Source organism: Lepus europaeus, chromosome 5 (assembly GCF_033115175.1).
Source record: "Lepus europaeus isolate LE1 chromosome 5, mLepTim1.pri, whole genome shotgun sequence".
Taxonomy (NCBI): domain Eukaryota; kingdom Metazoa; phylum Chordata; class Mammalia; order Lagomorpha; family Leporidae; genus Lepus; species Lepus europaeus.
The window spans coordinates 35607-52327 of record NC_084831.1 but is presented as its reverse complement, the minus strand read 5'-3'; the positions used below and the strand labels follow the sequence as shown (position 1 = coordinate 52327).

Here is a 16721-nt window from a genome sequence, read left to right as displayed (position 1 = left end):
TCAGCGACACACGCGTGCCCATCTGGACACACACAGCTCAGCGACACACACATGCCCACCTGGACACATGCACAGCTCAGTGACACACACGTGCCCATCTGGACACACACAGCTCAGTGACACACGCGTGCCCATCTGGACACACACAGCTCAGTGACACACGCGTGCCCATCTGGACGCATGCACAGCTCAGCGGGCCTGCAGTGCAGGGGCCCAACATGAGGACTTCCCTCCGAGCCAGTCCAGCAAACAGGTGCACGTGGCTTCAGCCCTTGCTCTCCCTGGGCCAAGAATGCACGCAGACGCCCCTGCTGCCCTGGGGGTGGATGTGGAGGAGTCAATGGAGGACCCCGGTGGTCCTCACTCCATGCACCTCACTATCCTTGCACCCACTCCAGGAAGGCCGCACAGCCAGCGCCCAGCACTCAGGGCCACCCACCCCCACATTCCAGGGGTGGCCTGCAGGGGAAGGCTGTGAGCTCACGTGTGTGCCCCTTCCTCCTGCCTTGGCCACAGCCCCAGCACAGATCCCAGGTACCCTAGGTGAGGGCTGGTCCCAGCTGTGTTGTCACACGCCCACTCTGAGCTTCCTTGCCTCAGCCTGGGCAGAACGGCAGGCAGCGGGACCGCAGGTCACCAGACAGTCCTGCGAGGCCAGGCTGGACTTTGCTACAGAAGTCAGCTCCTGCCCTCATCCCTCACCAAGGGGAGCATGAGCACAGGAAGGCTCCTGCCCAGGGACACCAGGTGGACACTGAAAGAGGAGAGAGGCGTCCAGGTGGGATGCAGAGCAAACCTTGCTGACAGGACCTGGCACTGGGGGGTGGGGTGGGGGGAAAAGTCTGGGTGGGGTCAGGTAGCCACAGGGAGAGTCTCAGGCTGCATAGGGGTTTCCAGTGGACTCCAGAAGTGGCTGTGCGTCTGCTGCTGGGGTGCACGCTGCCTGTGAGCTCTTGTTCACCCACCAACGCCCATGTGCCTGGCCCCGCTGGTGCTCAGTGGTCAGTGTGTGAGGGCTACACCAGGGGACCGACCACCCCCATGCAATCTGGGGACCCCATGTCACAGAGGGCTCTTGGGCTTGCTGGCCATTCTCAGCCAAGCCGGCCTTGTGGCTCCTAGCATTTTCCCCAGCAGACTCTGCACACTCTCCCAGCTCCAGAAGCTTCTTAGACCACAGGTCTCCTCTTGCTCGGCACAGGGAGTCCCCTGGTGGTGCCCAAGCTGAGCGGTAAGGCTGCCAAATGCCATGGCTGCCGTGTTTCTAGGACAGTGCTGGCAACTCAGGAGCGATGCTGACGTCCCTGTGTTGGACTCCACGTGGCTGGGGGCCATGCCTGCACAGGGACCGGACCCTGGCCCGTGCTGTGGCCTCTGAGCATCAGCATCCAGGTGTTGAGGACCTGAGGCCTCCTGGCATGTTCTCTGAGCTGCACTGAGGATCCGTGGAGCAGTCTTGTTCTCTGGGGCTCTGGGGGGCAGAGGTCAGGCCTCGGCAAGGGTGTGGAGCCTCAGGACAAAGAAAAAACAGCCAGCGTTGCCTGGTGACTCCCTGCTGGGCTGTGTCCCTGGATGTGTAAGATGAAGCTGGTGGCCCAGCCCCAGGGAGCCTGCAGGTGCACAGCCCTGGCCCCAGCGTGGCCGTGTGGGAGCAGCACACAGCACGTGACACAGCAGCAGCGAGGACGCGTGGATGCACAGCACAGCCTGGCAGTGCACACACAGGTGCATGCCGTGGGACACGCTGCCCCCCACACAGCTGTGAGCCCCAGCCCTGTTGTCAGGGGCCTTGGTGGGATCTGCTTGAAGAGACTGAAGTGAACCCCAGTTGGGTTCCCATTAATTCTTGATGGAATGAGACTTGCACCCACACAGTGCACACAGGCTCTACTACGTGGTTGGCATCGGCACAGCTCTGAGAAGAGGAATGGGATTGAGACTCCACTGAGGGGTCCCTTGGAGGCTGGCAGGGATTTCTTGGTCAAGGCAGGTATTTTTAGGGTCAGCAAGCTTGGGGTCAGTAAACTGTTTCTTGCCACAAGTCTATCCAGTCTCAGACTGGCTTTCCAAGGTCCCAGACTAAGCCTGACCCTGACCAAGGCCGAGTGCCAATCGCCCACTGCCAGTGGGCCCGTTCCCTGGCTCAGGTCGAGTCGGTGCCATGCTTTCAGGGTGCACAGGTCCTTTGTGGGTGGTGTCACTGTTGTCTGGGTGTCAGAGTCCCTGTGTCTCTGTGGCTGACAGCTCTCCCAGGGGAACACCCTCTCTTCTCTGCTGTGCCTGGGATATTGTTAGCTGAGAACAGAACCCCCACACTGTGGCCTGGGGCATGGCTGCACAAGGGGATGGGCCACAGCCAGGCAGCCTGGGGTTTGCTGAGACCCCCACAGAGCCCTGTGTGGAGGCTGGGCCTAAATTTACCACAGGCAGGGACAGGGCTGTACACTCCGTCACAACCTGGTGCTTTCCCCAAGGTGTGCAGGAGCCCCTGATTGGCCCCGGGGGCTTCCTGCTTTCAGATAAGGAACCAGGCGGACTGCTTGCAAGCCCCTGAGGTGTGGAAGCCGAGGCAGCCAGCAAGAGAGGCTGGACTGAAGGTATTTTTAGCTCTTGGAGGAGTTGGATGCTCTGCTCAGACAGGGGCCTTCCTGGACTGACTAGCCTTGCTGTAGTCTGTCTCATTGGAGCAGCTGGGTAGTTATATCTGAGGGGCAGGGGTGGTGTGTGCAGCCTCCCAAGCCCCTGGGCCACAGAGATGTGACAGGTTGATTCCTAAGTGCTAAGGGCAAAACCAGCACGTGGGCTGGATCATCACATTTCCGCTTGGAGCATGGTCCTCAGCCAGCTTGCCGGGTGCTGCTGGATGCTGATGGCCTGCTTCCTCTTTCTGCTCTATTCCATCCCAGGTACATTGGGATTTTTCGTAGGACTCAGTACTAAGTGCTTGCTGCATATTAAGTGAACTGCTCTGGTGGTCACATGCCCTTTCAGCTCAGCCCCCCAGTGCCTCCTTTCCCATTCCCTTCTTCAGGATCTGCTTTTGCTTGAATGACCCTCAAACACAGACTGGCTGAGTAGGTGGGTGGGTAGACGAATGACAGATGATGGATGGATGCAGAAGAATGGGTGAGTGGGTAGATGGATGGGTGGAAGATGATGGATGGGTGGGTAGGTGGGTGGATGGATGAAGATGAATGGGTGGATGATGGGTGGGTGAGTGGGTGGGTGGATGGGTGGGTGAGTGGGTAGATGATGGGTAGATGGATGGATGGGTGGAAATGATGGGTGGGTAGATGGATAGATAGATGGTGAATGGATGAGTGGGTAGAGGATGGGTGGGTGAGTGAGTTGATGAGTGGTTGGATGGATGGATGGGTGGATGGGAGATGATGGGTGGGTGGATGGGTAGACAGATGGATGCTGGATGGGTAGATGGATGGATGGCAGATGATTGATGGATGGATGGTGGATGATGGATGGATGCTATGATTTGAATATTTGTGCCCCTGAACTCATGCAGAATTTTTGTCCCCAGAGTCTTATGTTAACGGTACCAAGAAGGGGGAAACTTAATCCAACTATGGAATTTAAAGGTGAGGTTTTGGGAAGTGATTTGATTGGATTGGGTTGTTGGGATAGAGTCCCATGGTAGACTCCTGGGGGCTCTATCAGGAGAGGTGACGGGCGTGCACACTCTGCTGTGATGGGTTAGGGTCCCAGAGGCCCTTGTGCCTGCACTTTGAGCCTCCAGAACTGTGAGCAAAGTAGACTCCCTTCAGAGTGGCCACGTTTCTCTGCAGTGGCAGGAAGCTGACCGACATGCGGAGTGGCTGGACAGTGGGGTGCATGAGCACACTTCTCTGTGTGCATTTCTGTGGTCTCCTTTACAGATCGTGTCTGCAGCCTGCCGTGCGTGTCCATCTCCCCATCCCCAGGCTCCCTACCCAAGCCAACCGTCTGTGTCTCCTGTCACCATGTTAAGTCCCCCCCACAGCAAGCCTCTTAGAAACCCCACTCCCAGTGATGTAACCCAGCTCACTCACACCCATTGTTTCTAGGATGCCCCCAGAGTTTGCCACATCGTCCAGTGCCTGGGCCACCCTCCTGATGGGCCCATGTGACCAACCTGAGTCCAGGGGCTCCTTGGGGGAGCAGCGAGGCCCCACCTCTGCTCCGAGGTCTGGGTTTGGTCCTCCTGCACCTCCCAGGGCCCACACAGCTGCGTGGTTCCCCTCCGAAAAGCTCCACCCCCAGTGTCGCGTCCTGCAGCTGCCCAGGGCCTTATTACTCCTGTGGTATTTCTGACTCAGTTGAAAATCTGAATCATATTTTGCAACTGTATTGATATAAAGAAAAATGTCATCCATACCAGATTCACTATTATTACATACTTTTTTTCTTCTGATGTTAAGGAAATTTGAACCTAAGATATTTTTGTGACTTCTAAAAGTACCAGAGGCCCAGGTGCTATGCCCGCTGCACCTGGTGGGGACGTGGGTCCTGCTACCACCTACTGAGGGCTCAGCAAACCTCCCTGGGTGCCCCTTCTCCTGCTGGGGACCCTCTGCCTCAGGGCTGGTCAGACAGAGGTGAGCTGCAGGTATTGGGTAGTGTTGACAGCAGACTGAATTTTTTAAAAAAGATTTTATTTATTTATTTGACAGGTAGAGTTATTGATAGTGAGAGAGAGAGAGAAAGAGAGAGAAAGGTCTTCCTTAGCCGGCGCCTCGGCTCACTAGGCTAATCCTCCGCCTTGCGGCGCCGGCACACTGGGTTCTAGTCCCGGTTGGGGCACCGGTCCTGTCCCGGTTGCCCCTCTTCCAGGCCAGCTCTCTGCTGTGGCCAGGGAGTGCAGTGGAGGATGGCCCAAGTGCTTGGGCCCTGCACCCCATGGGAGACCAGGAGAAGCACCTGGCTCCTGCCATCGGATCAGCGCGGTGCGCCGGCGGCAGCGCGCCTACCGCGGCGGCCATTGGAGGGAGAACCAACGGCAAAAGGAAGACCTTTCTCTCTGTCTCTCTCTCACTGTCCAGTCTGCCTGTCAAAAAAAAAAAAAAAAAAAAAAAAAGAAAAAAAAAAGAAAGGTCTTCCTTCCATTGGTTCACTCCCCAAATGGCCGCAACGGCCAGAGCTGCACTGATCTGAAGCCAGGAGCCAGGTGCTTCTTCCTGGTCTCCTACGTGTGTGCAGGGGCCCAAGCACTTGGGCCATCTTCTACTGCTTTCCCAGGCCATAGCAGAGAGCTGGACTGGACGAGGAGCAACTGGAACTAGAACCGGTGTCCATATGGATGCCAGCGCCGCAGGCAGAGGATTAATCTAGCGTGCCACGGTGCCAGCCAGGCTGAATTAAAAAAAAAAAAAAGATTTATTTACTTATTTGAGAAGCAGAGTTACAGAGAGACAGAAGCAGAGAGAGAGAGACAGAGACAGAGACAGAGAGACAAAGGTCTTTTATCCGCTGGTTCACTCCCCAGATGACTGCAATGGCCAGAGCTGCGCCGATCTGAAGCCAGGAGCCAGGAGCTTCTTCCAGGTCTCCCATGTGGGTGCAGGGGCCCAAGGACTTGAGCCTTCTTCTTCTTATTTTTTTTTAAGATTTAAGATTTATTTATTTGAAAGCATTACACAGAGAGAGGAGAGGCAGAGAGAGAAGAGAGAGAGAGAGAGAGAGAGAGAGAGAGAGAGAGAGAGAGAGAGAGGTCTTCCATCCTCTTGTTCAATCCCCTATTGGCCACAATGGCCGGAGCTGCGCTGATCCAAAGCCAGGAGCCAGGAGCTTCTTCCGGGTCTCCCACACGGGTACAGGGGCTCAAGGACTTGGGACATCTTCTATTGCTTTCCCAGGGCATAGCAGAGAGCTGGATCAGAAGTGGAGCAGCCAGGACTCGAACCGGCACCCGTATGGGATGCTGGCACTGCAGGCGGCTTTACCTGCTATGCCACAGCACCGGCCCCAGGCTGAATTTTTTTTTTTAAGATTTTATTTATTTATTTGAGAGGTAGAGTTATAGACACACAGAGAGAGAGACAAAGGTCTTCCTTCTGTTGATTCACCCCCCAAATGGCTGCTACGGCCAGCGCTGCACCGATCCGAAGCCAGGAGCCAGGTTCTTCTTCCTGGTCTCCCATGTGGGTGCAGGGCCCAAGCACTTGGGCCATCCTCCACTGCCTTCCAAGGCCACAGCAGAGAGCTAGACTGGAAGAGGAGCAACCGGGACTAGAACCCGGTGCCCATATGGGATGCTGGTGCCACAGGCGGAGGATTAACCAAATGAGCCATGGCACTGGCCCCTTGGGCTGAATTTTTAAAAACATTTTTAATTTATTTGAGGGGTAGAGAGAGACACTGTTTCCCTTCCCCAAATGTCTGTAACAGCTGGGGCTGGACCAGGCTGAAGCTGGGAGACAGGAGCTGCGTCCAGGAACACACCCCGCTGAACCATCGGGGCTGCCTTGGAGGGTCTGCATTAGCAGGAATTTGGAGTCAGGAGCCAGAGCCAGGAATCGAACCCAGGCACTTGATGTAGGACTCAGGCTTCTCAAGCACCAGGCCAAATGCCCACCCCCAGCAGGCAGAATTTCTGCAGAAAGCAGCCTGCAGGAAGTGGCAGGCAGGGCCAGTTCTGGGTTGGTGGCTGCTAGGAGCTCCTGGCTCCTCCTCTGGCATCTCTGGGGGGCATCTCCACTGGCAGGTGGAGCTAGATGAGGTCCCTGCTCTAAGCCCAAGGCCTGAGCCCCCTCCCCTCTGCACCCCCCTTCCTCCAGCCCAGTGGCTCCCTGCTCCCAGGCATGGCCATTGCCCCCTGCAGGTGGACACGGGTGGGCTCTGCCCTGACCACACTGTATCAGGTGCCCATCCTGGCTGCTCTCTCGGGGAGTGGGTGCTCTGGGCATCTGGCATTGATGCAGCCCATGGTTAGGGTCCTGCCTGTGATGACAGGAGGCACTTGGGGCTCTGGGCCCCATCTGGCCTCCCTGAGCAGCACAGGAGGGTTCCAGAGCAGAGGCCCCTCCCCAACCCCCACCCCGCCTGCAGCTCTGAGGCCAAGACCAATAAAACACCCACCTCACAGGAGACAGCTTTATCTCGTTGATCGGAAGTCTGCCAGCCCAATTTATGATGGACATAAGATCTCCAAGTCTGGATTTATGCTCTGTAGCATAGCGAGAGGTTAATGAGATTAAAAGTGGCTCATGAGGGGACCACAGGCAGGCTCACCCTGCGGCGCCACCACAGAAAGCCTCGCAGCCTGAGACCCCAGACCCCAGGGAGGGGATGGCCCAGCTCTGCCTCAGGACAGGAAGGGGGGCAGGTAAGAGTGGAGCCGGGGCCACAGGGGAGCCACGTGGGGCTGGGGCTGGGGCTGGGCTGGGCTCTGGGGAGCTGAGTTAGCAGAGGGGGGCTGTGCGTTCTCTCCCTGTCCCTAGCCTTGCTCTGGAATAGGCAGGAGCTGTCCCTGAGCAACTGAAAGGCAGAGCTGTGACCCTGGTTCCAGGGCCGCCGCTGGACAGGACTGCTGTGGGTCCGCATCCAACCACAGCTTCCAGCTCAGACCTCGCCCGAGCCCTCTGTCGTTGTCACCCTCTGGGGTCCTGGAGGGTGGGTCTGCTCCATCAAGGGGCTCCCTGGGCATCCTGCCAGCACAAGGCTGGCATTCTGAGCTCAGGGCAGACCCCGACTTCAGAATTTATACAAATAAACGAAATAAAAAGTGCTGGCAGCCCTGATCTGATTACAGAGTCATTCATTCTCTGGTCGTTAATAATTTGTGCAATAAAAGATTGCGGCCGCACCAGTGAGGGAGAGGCTGTGGCTCAGCCCTCCCTCGGCGCCGGCTGTGGAGCTGGAAACATAAATTATTAGTTTCTTATCGCTCGGCCCGCCATCGCTCATGCTGCCAGGGCCCGGCAGGAGCTGGCGGAGACCCCGCCACCCGCCTTGGCCTGGCTCTCAGCCACCGCTGGTCAGGGACACTCAGGGTAGGGCCCCCTAAGCCCTCCGGGTATGACCCCTCCGGGTCCAGCCCAGGGTTGCTGGCTGCAGTGAGCCCCTGGTCCAACACAAAACCAGGAAGCTTTGGGGCTTTAAGCCCTGTCTCTGAGGTGCAGGCCGTCTCTGAAAGCAAAGCCAACCCCTGTCTGAAGGCTCCCTCACACCCTGGCCACCGCACCTGCTCGAGCAGGGCAGCCGTGCTCGTCCTCAACACAGCAACATGTCCACTCTCCAAGGCCCCGCAAACCCCTGGCCAGGTCAGAAGCAGAGGTGGCATCTGAGTGAGACAATGTCCCCGTGCCGGAGCCCCTGTCAGGGGATCCAGAGCACCTGTGCCCAGTGTGCACCTGCAGGAATGGCTTCTCTGTCGTCTTGTGCCAGGACCTGGCTCTTGACTTGGCAAGGGGGCAGCCAGCAAACTGTTCCAAGGCAGGGCTGGTGCCCAGGAGACACTGGTGCCTTGGCGGGGGTGGGCGTGTCTGGGCTGGGGCAGCCGGGAGCCTTCTGAGGTCTGTGCAGCTGCCTGCGCTGTGCTCCTGGGCTTTTTGTCTGCACCCCCAGTGGAGCTGCCAAGGTCTGTGGAGGTGGGGGCTGAACCCCAAGCCCACAGACCCAGAGGACTCCAATCAGGATGGTGATTAGGGCAGTTGTGGGAATTACAAGAATGAGCCCCTTGAGCAGGGTCCCCAGCCTGCCTGAGCCGGTCCCCCGGGGCCGAGGCAAGGGTGGACACTGGGAGGGGAGAAGACGCCGGCAGGATGCTGGCGTCAATGGACCCAACTTCTCTCGGGGCCTCCCAGACGCAGCTTTTGCTCCCTGGGGAGACCGTCGCTAACCCCAATCCAACCTCGAGTTTGTGAGGATGACGAGCCATGGCTGGGCTCTGCACGCAGCACTTCCTGTGCCTGTGGCCTTGGGAGTGAGAATTCAATGAGACAAAACCAGTGTTTGTTGGGCATCTCCTGAGCACCAGGTACCCGGCTGCCGTGGCCTCCCACAGCGTGGGGCCGCCAGAGCCCCCCACCACAGACACGTCTCAGTGCCACATGTGCTTCGCTTCTGAACATCTGGATGCGGTGGTACCGGGCCCCTTTGTGTCCCCATCCACTCACTGTCCTGTCCACCTCACTGCTGGGCCAGCGTCGATCAACTGGTTTTCCTTCTTGTTACAAGTCACATCTGCTACTCTGCACCCCTGGTGACTTTTGACCAAGTGGATGCCCTGGCTTCGTGAAGACCCTTGGATTGGCCCTTCCAGGTCCAGCCTGTGACCTTGCTGGGAGGACTGACCCCTGCAGAGCTTTGCCCGTGGGCCCAGGCTCTCCGGCCTGGCAGGTCAATGCACACCTTGCATGGCCCTGCACGGGCTCTGGCCACGGCTCTTCCTATCCTCTCGGTTGAGTCTTTCCTGGCCTCTCCTGTCACCTGCACAGCATGGGCTGGCCTGGGCTCTATGGACCCTGAGTTTACTCCATGCTGCGCTCCCTGCCTGGGTATCCCCAGATTCCCACTCTGTACCCTCCCCTAGGGGCCCCTTCTCTGCACCACAGCCGGAAATCACCTCCCTGGGCTCCCTCTCACCTCTCCCCTGCTGTTTCTGGCAGGGTAAGTCTGGCTACTTTGCTGCAGCTGAACTCCTGTCTGCACACGTGTGCTCACGGGGTCCCTACACCAGGGACAGGTCTTGGCACAGAGGGGTCCTCCCCAGTGCTTTCTGAGTGATGCATGGCTTCGAATAACAAACCCGCAGCTGTATCATCTGCCAGCTGCCTCCACTACTCTGACATCCTGAATGCTGGCCCAGGGAAGGGAGTCAGAGGGGGCCCCGCGGCAGGGCCTGTGAGCCATGGCTCCCTGCAGCACTGCCAGGCTGGCCACTATCTCCAGGACTCTAAGCTGACCTGAGGCTACTACTGCAGGAGCCGGAGGACCAGGGTCGGGTGGCCTACAGTACACCAAGCTCTTACCTAGGGTAGCTGGCCCTGTGGGCCCTGGAGCGGGATCCCTCCGTCCTCAGGGATGGCTCCACCCTGGTCGTGGGTGCTGCCATGGGAGAGCAAACTGAGTCCTGGAGAAACCCCAGTGCAGGGTGAGGCCGATGCTGTATTCCCTGGAAGAGCACTTGTGGGCTGCAGGGCGAGCACATGCAGGTGCCCCGCAGGGCACACAGCTGGGACAGGTGCACAGGAGAGACGAGCAGGGCTGGAGGCATCTGTCTGTGGCTTAGAGCAGATGTCGTCTGAAGCAGGTGGTCTCAGGTCTTAGCTCAGATGTCCAGGCACTCAAGGAGAGGGTGTTGTTGACACAGGGCCTGAGGGAGCTGTCCAGGACTAGTGCTGTGGCCAAAGGTGTAGCCTGGGACAGGCATGGTCTGGTTCAGATGGTCAAAGGGACTCAGGCCTCAGCTCTCAGCTGTGCAGATGGACTGGCAGGAGGGTCAGGAATGGTACCCAGAGCAGGACTGGGGGCAGTGGACAGATAGAGCAGGGGCATGAAGGCATACCCCTTGTTCTTAGTCAGTACTCCTGGTTCCAGGTCAGTCCTCCTGGTTCTAGATTGGGCTTCCTGGTTCCAGGTCAGTCCTCCTGGTTCCAGGTCGGTCCTCCTGGTTCCTGGTTGGTCCTCCTGGTTCTAGGTCAGTCCTCCTGGTTCCTGGTAGGTCCTCTTGGTTCCAAGTCAGTCCTCCTGGTTCTTGGTCAGTCCTCCTGGTTCTAGGTTGGTCTTCCTGGTTCCTGGTTGGTCCTCCTGGTTCTAGGCCGGTCCTTCTCATGATTGGTCTTAAGCTGGTTGTGTTTCTCTTATTGGAAGGCCCTGGTGGGACACTTTTTGCCCCCCAGGCAAAACTCTTCCCAGAGAGTACCTGGGAAGAGGCCCCCATCCAAAATGCCAGCCACCCTCAGTGCAGCCAAGAGCAGTGAAGAGCTCTGGAAAGCCATGCTGGGAGTGCTGCCTCCGGCCACCTCAGAGGAGCGGGCAGCCCAGGGTCACTCCCATACTGTGGCCTCCTTCCCTGCCAGGCACTGTCCTGAGGGGCAGAAGCTTGTGCCCAGGACGCAGTTGTGCTGTCTCTGAGGAGCCCTCCCCTGCCCCACAGCTAGCTGCTCCCTGTGTGCCTTTGTCCTCCCTGGGGCCTGGAACTACTGGCAGCCGTCCTGCTGTTTCTCCTTGGCCTCACGCACAGCGCTGCTCGACCTGTCATTTCCTAACTCGTTAACTCCAGGCTCTGCCGCCTGCAGGGCCACACACACTCATTAGTCCTCCCTGGTTCAGCTCAGCCATCACCAGCCGCCTCGGTGCCAGGCACAGTGTTTTGAGCCCAGGGAGACAGACGAGTAGCCCACACAGCCCCTCCTCCCTGGTGTGGGGGCTCTTGGGGCCAGCAGCACACAGGACCCGGAATTTCACAGGCCTAATCTCAGGTGGCAGCGGGCAGGTGACAGAGCGGGTCTGAGGCCTGTTCTCCTGCACCTCTGGGCTCTGACAGAGTCCGTTCTTGGATTGTTAATACAGCTTTAGCTAGGGACGTCTCAGAGACATCTGGGCAGCAAGCAGAGGAAGCAGGAGTCCACAGGGTGCAGAGGGGCCACTGCCGCCGGGCTCTGCTGGTGCTGAAGCTGCCTCAGGCTCCATGGCTCCAGGAAGCAGGCTGTCCTGATTTCTGAAGCTGCCAGCTTGCTGCAGACACAGGGCACAGGCCAGCCCACCTCTGTCCCCAGGAGCTACCGCGTCCCCCTGGGCACCTCACCCCAGCACTTCACTCTGCGGCTCACACTTGCTTTCCGATTCCTCCAGCCTCTTCACTCTGCAACCAGCCTTGCTCCCACCCTGGCTCCCATTCCCAGATCTCCCTCCAAGTCCAGGCCCCAGCCTCCACATGGAACCCCACATGTGTGTGCTTCTACAAACAAGGGCATGCAGCAGGCACACAGACCTACTGATGCCTCTTGCCAGGCTGTGCACTTACACAAAGACACAGCTCACCAGGTCCCCTTCACCTGGGCCTGGAGACCCTGAGGGGGAGCCCCCAGCCCCCACTCTGCATGGCAGTCCCTAGACTGATTTCATTTATCACCGGCTGAGGATGAGTAATTTTATCACGAAGCACAGTTCAGGGTGATGGATGAGGGAGTGGGGGCAGGTGATTGCCTCGCTGACCCCCCCACCTTGGAGAGGGAGGCTGGGAGGAGATGATGCCTTTTTAGGAGGGGGCGGGACCAGCCACTGTGCAGCACCCAGGCTAAAATCCTCACTGCTCCACTTCCTATCCAGCTGGGAAGGCAGGAGAGATGGAGAACAGGCTCAAGTGCTGGGCCCTGCTTCCCATGCAGGAGGCCTGGGTGCAGCTCCAGGCTCCTGGCTTCGGCTTAGTCCAGCCTTGGCCTTGTCTGCCATTTGGGGAGTGAACCAGCAGATGGAAGATCTCTCTCTCCTCCTGTCTCTGTTACCCTGCCTTTCAGATATAGATTCATCACTTGAAATGCAGAGAGAGAGAGAGAGAGAGAGAGAGAGAGAGAGAGATCTTCCATCTGCTGGTTCATTCCCCAAATGCATGCAAGAACCAGGGTTGGGCCAAGCTGTAGCCAGGAGCTTGGAACTCCTTTTGGGTCTCCCACATGGGTGCAGGGGCCCAAGCACTTGGGCCATCTTCTGCCTTTCTGGGTGCATTAAGCAGGGAGCTGGGTCAGAAGCAGAGCAGCTGGGATTCGAACCGGAGCTCATTTAGGATGCCGGTGTTGGAGGTGGCACAGGTAGCAGCTTAACCTGTAGGTCACAATGGCTGCTCCAAAATTAGTCTTAATAAAAGAAAAGAAGGAAGGAAGGGGCTGGATGAGGAGGGAAGGGTCCCCACCAGGAGGCTGGAGGCCCACAGGGCCCTCTGTGGTGTGGGTCTTGGGACAAGCAGGGGGGTGGCCCCCATGCCGGGGCAGAGGAGTGGATTCTCTCTGAGCCACGTCCAGCCTTTCCCCGTTAGCTGCAGAATTCTCCACGCACACCTGCAGACATTTGTGAGTTTTCTGGGGCCTCTCTTTCAGCTGTTCCAGGTAGGGAAGCTGAACTGCAGCTGAGCCTGGCTGCTCCCCAGCTCCAAGGTACTGGGCCACAGCGGGTGGGCAGGACTGGGCAGGCGGTGCTGGACCTCACAGGGTCCCCCGGGAATGGAGCCCAGGCGGGTCACCTAGACCCAGGCCCCTACTCTGGCTCTCTGCCCCAGGAAGGGCTCCCCACTGGACATCAGGACAGCCACTTTCAGCCCTGCTGCCTGCCCCTCTGCCCAGGCTGGAGGACGCTGTCCCCATCCTTTCCTTAGTGGCACCGCCAGCGCTGACAGCCTCACTGCCCCTGTGGTTGACAAGCACGAGGGAGCCGTCCCGCCACCCCCAGCCGCGCGGGCGAAGGGAGGGGGCGCTGGCGCTGAGGAGCTGTCCCCAGGCAGCCGGGCAGCGCGTCCCCGGAGGCCGCCGGCGGCAGCGGAGGCGCCAGGCGCGTCCGGGAAGTCTGGGCGGCCGCCCGCCCGCGGCTGCCCCCGGGTCCTGCGCCCGGGCCAATCGCGGCGACTCCGCGTCGGCACCCCTCCCGCGTGCGCTTAACCCTTCCCTCCCCGGCGCGGTCAGACCACTTTGGGGCGCATGCAGCCGGCCACTGCCTGGGGAGTCACGGCAGCCAGCTGGCTCTGGGCGAGCTGCAGGCTGAGCAGGGCCGCTTCTCCGCAGGGTTCTCTGCGGCCGGGCCCAGCCCTGCTTCCTCCCAGCTTCCTCCCAGCTTCCTCCCAGCTGCGCGGTTCTCACTAGGGCTGCAGCACCGGGTACTGTGCCGGGTGCCTCCGTGAAGTCGCTCCTTGCTTCTGGACGCTGAGGCTCTGAGAGGCCCGGCACACTGCCCCAGTCAGCAAGAGGGGCTGAACGGGACCCCTCCCAGCAGCGGCTGAAGCCTTCCAGCTCTCCCTCCCACCGCTAGCCTTCTCTTTCCTGGCGGCTGCTCCTTCCAGCCCTACAGCCTCCCAGAACATCACAGCACGCACAGACACACACAGGACACACACACACAGACACACAGGCACACGCACACACAGACACATACATGGACACACACGCACACAGAGACACACAGGCACACGCACACACAGACACACACACCCGGACACACATGGACACACAGACACACACAGGACACACACACGGGCACACAGGACACACACAGGAACACACACAGACACACAGGCACACGCATGAGCACACATGGGCACACATACAGGCACACGCACACACGGACACACATGGGCACACATGGACACACACACACACGGACTCTCACACCTGTTGTAGGTCCTGCTTTCCTTTGGACCATGTCCTGTCCCTCTGCACGGCAAGGTGTAGAAGATTTTCCTGCAGGGGCAGGTGCTGTACACAGGGGGTTAACGTGCCACTTGTGAGCCCCAGCACCCCACTTCCCACCCAGCTCCCTGCTAATTAGTGCCTGGGAAAGCAGTGGAGGACGGCCCAGGTGCTTGGGCCCCTGCACCCACGTGGGAGACCCGGATGGAGCGCCTGGACCCTGGCTTCGACCTGGCCCAGCCCTGGGTGTTGCTGCTATCTGGGAAGTGAACCAGCACATGAAACCTCTCTCTCTGTAACTCTGCCTTTCAGATAAATAAATAAACCTTAAAAAATACCACCTGCGGAGGACTCACAGTCTCTCTTGCTCTGGAACCTTCCACCTCAGCAATGGCCTGGTCCGAGGCCCAGGAGAGCCTGCCCTTTGAAGCCATTGTCCAAGGAGCCACCACACCCCCCTGCTGCTAGGTCACAGCCCCACCAGCTTTGCAGGCCAGACAACGCGGGGTACTGGGCGGTCCTGCTGCACGGACCTGGTATTCTAGGGGAGGTGGGACAGACATGGACACTTGGGCTAATTGATAAGAAAGCATCCTTGAGAGTCAGCTGGGGAGAATGGAGGGGAGTGGCTGGAACAGGGCAAGTGCCTCTGTTGCTGCTCCGACTGGGAGTCGCCTGTGATCTGAGTCCTGGCCAGGTAGGAGGGCACCAGGGCAGGCAAGGTGGCCCAGAGCTGGCTGTGAGGAAGGAGCTGCAGTCCCCCTGCTGATCAGATGGGTCTCCAGGGTGCTGTCTGCAGGACAGGGGTCTCCTGGGGGCTGGGGTGTGTCTGTAGGTCCTCTGGAGGAAGAGTCGACTCCAGACACTCCCCGAGCCAGAAAAAGTGGACTCAGCACTCTAATAAGGCAAGACTTCAATACTTACCCCTCACCGACCCTCAAGGGGCCAAGCAGACTGGCTGTGAGTCAAGACCTCTTGCTGCATGAAGTAAAGCCACCACCTGTGAGCCAGCATCCCATATGGACCCCGGTTCGAGTCCCAGCTGTTCCACTTCTGATCCAGCTTCCTGCTAATGAGCCTGGGAAAGCAGCAGCAGATAGCTCAAGTACTTGGGTACCTGCCACTCATGTGGGAGACCTGGCTGGAGTTCCAGACTCCTGGCTTGAGCCTGGCCCAACACCAGTCATTGCAGACATTTGGGGAGCAAACTGGCAGATGGAATATATCTGTCTCTGTAACTCTGCCTTTCAACTAAATACAATCAAATAAGAGGCCGGCTTGGAATCCCACACAGGGGTGGCATTCTGATCACACAACAGAGAATTATAAGAGCATCTTTAAAGAACAGAAGGCTTTCCAGTACCAGGGATGGCAGAAAAGTCTTGGGACTTTTGTCACCCAGGACAGGCAGAATGGAGGGCTCCTACCGGCCCAGCTGTGCTAGAGCCCACACAGCTGCTCCACCAGGGTCTCCTGACAGGGAGACGGCGGCAGACCTCGTGGTAAGAGGAGAGGTCTCGGCCAGCATTGTGGCTCACTAGGCTAATCCTCCGCCTGCGGCGCCGGCACACCGGGTTCTAGTCCCGGTTGGGGCGCTGGATTCTGTCCTGGTTGCTCCTCTTCCAGGCCAGCTCTCTGCTATGGCCCGGGAGTGCAGTGGAGGATGGCCCAGGTGCTTGGGCACTGCACCCGCATAGGAAACCAGGAGGAAGCACCTGGCTCCTGGCTTTGGATCGGCACAGTGCGCCGGCTGCAACACGCCAGCCATGGCGGCCACTTGGGGGGTGAACCAACGGAAAAAGGAAGACCTTTCTCTCTGTCTCTCTCTCTCACTGTCCACTCTGCCTGTCAAAAAAAAAAAAAAGGGAGGTGTCATCTCAGATGCTGCCTGAGCCTGTGGCCGAGACACCCCCTGTGAAGCTGGCCTCTGCTGTCTGCCTGCCCCCAGGCATTTGGGTGGGGTCAGGGGCTGGAGAGCTGGCCAAGTGTCCAGCACCTTCTCAGGTGGACAGAGTCTGTCTGGCAGCTGCCGGCCCAGGACCCCACAATGCTGCTGAGCAGGAAACCTGAGAAATGGGCTCTCGAAAGCCAGGGTGGTGTGGGCACCCTGGCCGCACACACCATCACACATGTGATGAAGCCACAGCTGATGGTGGTGGAGACAAGGGTCTAAGAGAGCAACCAGGACTGATGGTCAACGCCCAACCAGGGCACCCACGGTGTGCGGCTCAGGCCTGACACATGCATCCCCGAGATTTCTCACTCCTTGTCTCTTCTGGAATTTCTGAGCCTCAGGAGGTGACTCACATGAGCTGGCACTCCCTCTGGGTGACAAGGGCAGCAGGTGTTGTCCCCTCGGGATCCGCCCCTGCCCCTCCTCTGGCCACCAGGCCC

General features: G+C 58.9%; 1 long non-coding RNA gene across 1 annotated transcript; it reads left to right on the top strand.

The window, feature by feature from the left end:
* Positions 1–883: 883 nt before the first annotated feature.
* On the top strand, positions 884–4676 carry LOC133759333 (uncharacterized). The gene is made up of 3 exons (XR_009865886.1): positions 884–3126; positions 3536–3593; positions 3891–4676. It is a non-coding gene; the product is annotated as an uncharacterized LOC133759333 (long non-coding RNA).
* Positions 4677–16721: the final 12045 nt, after the last annotated feature.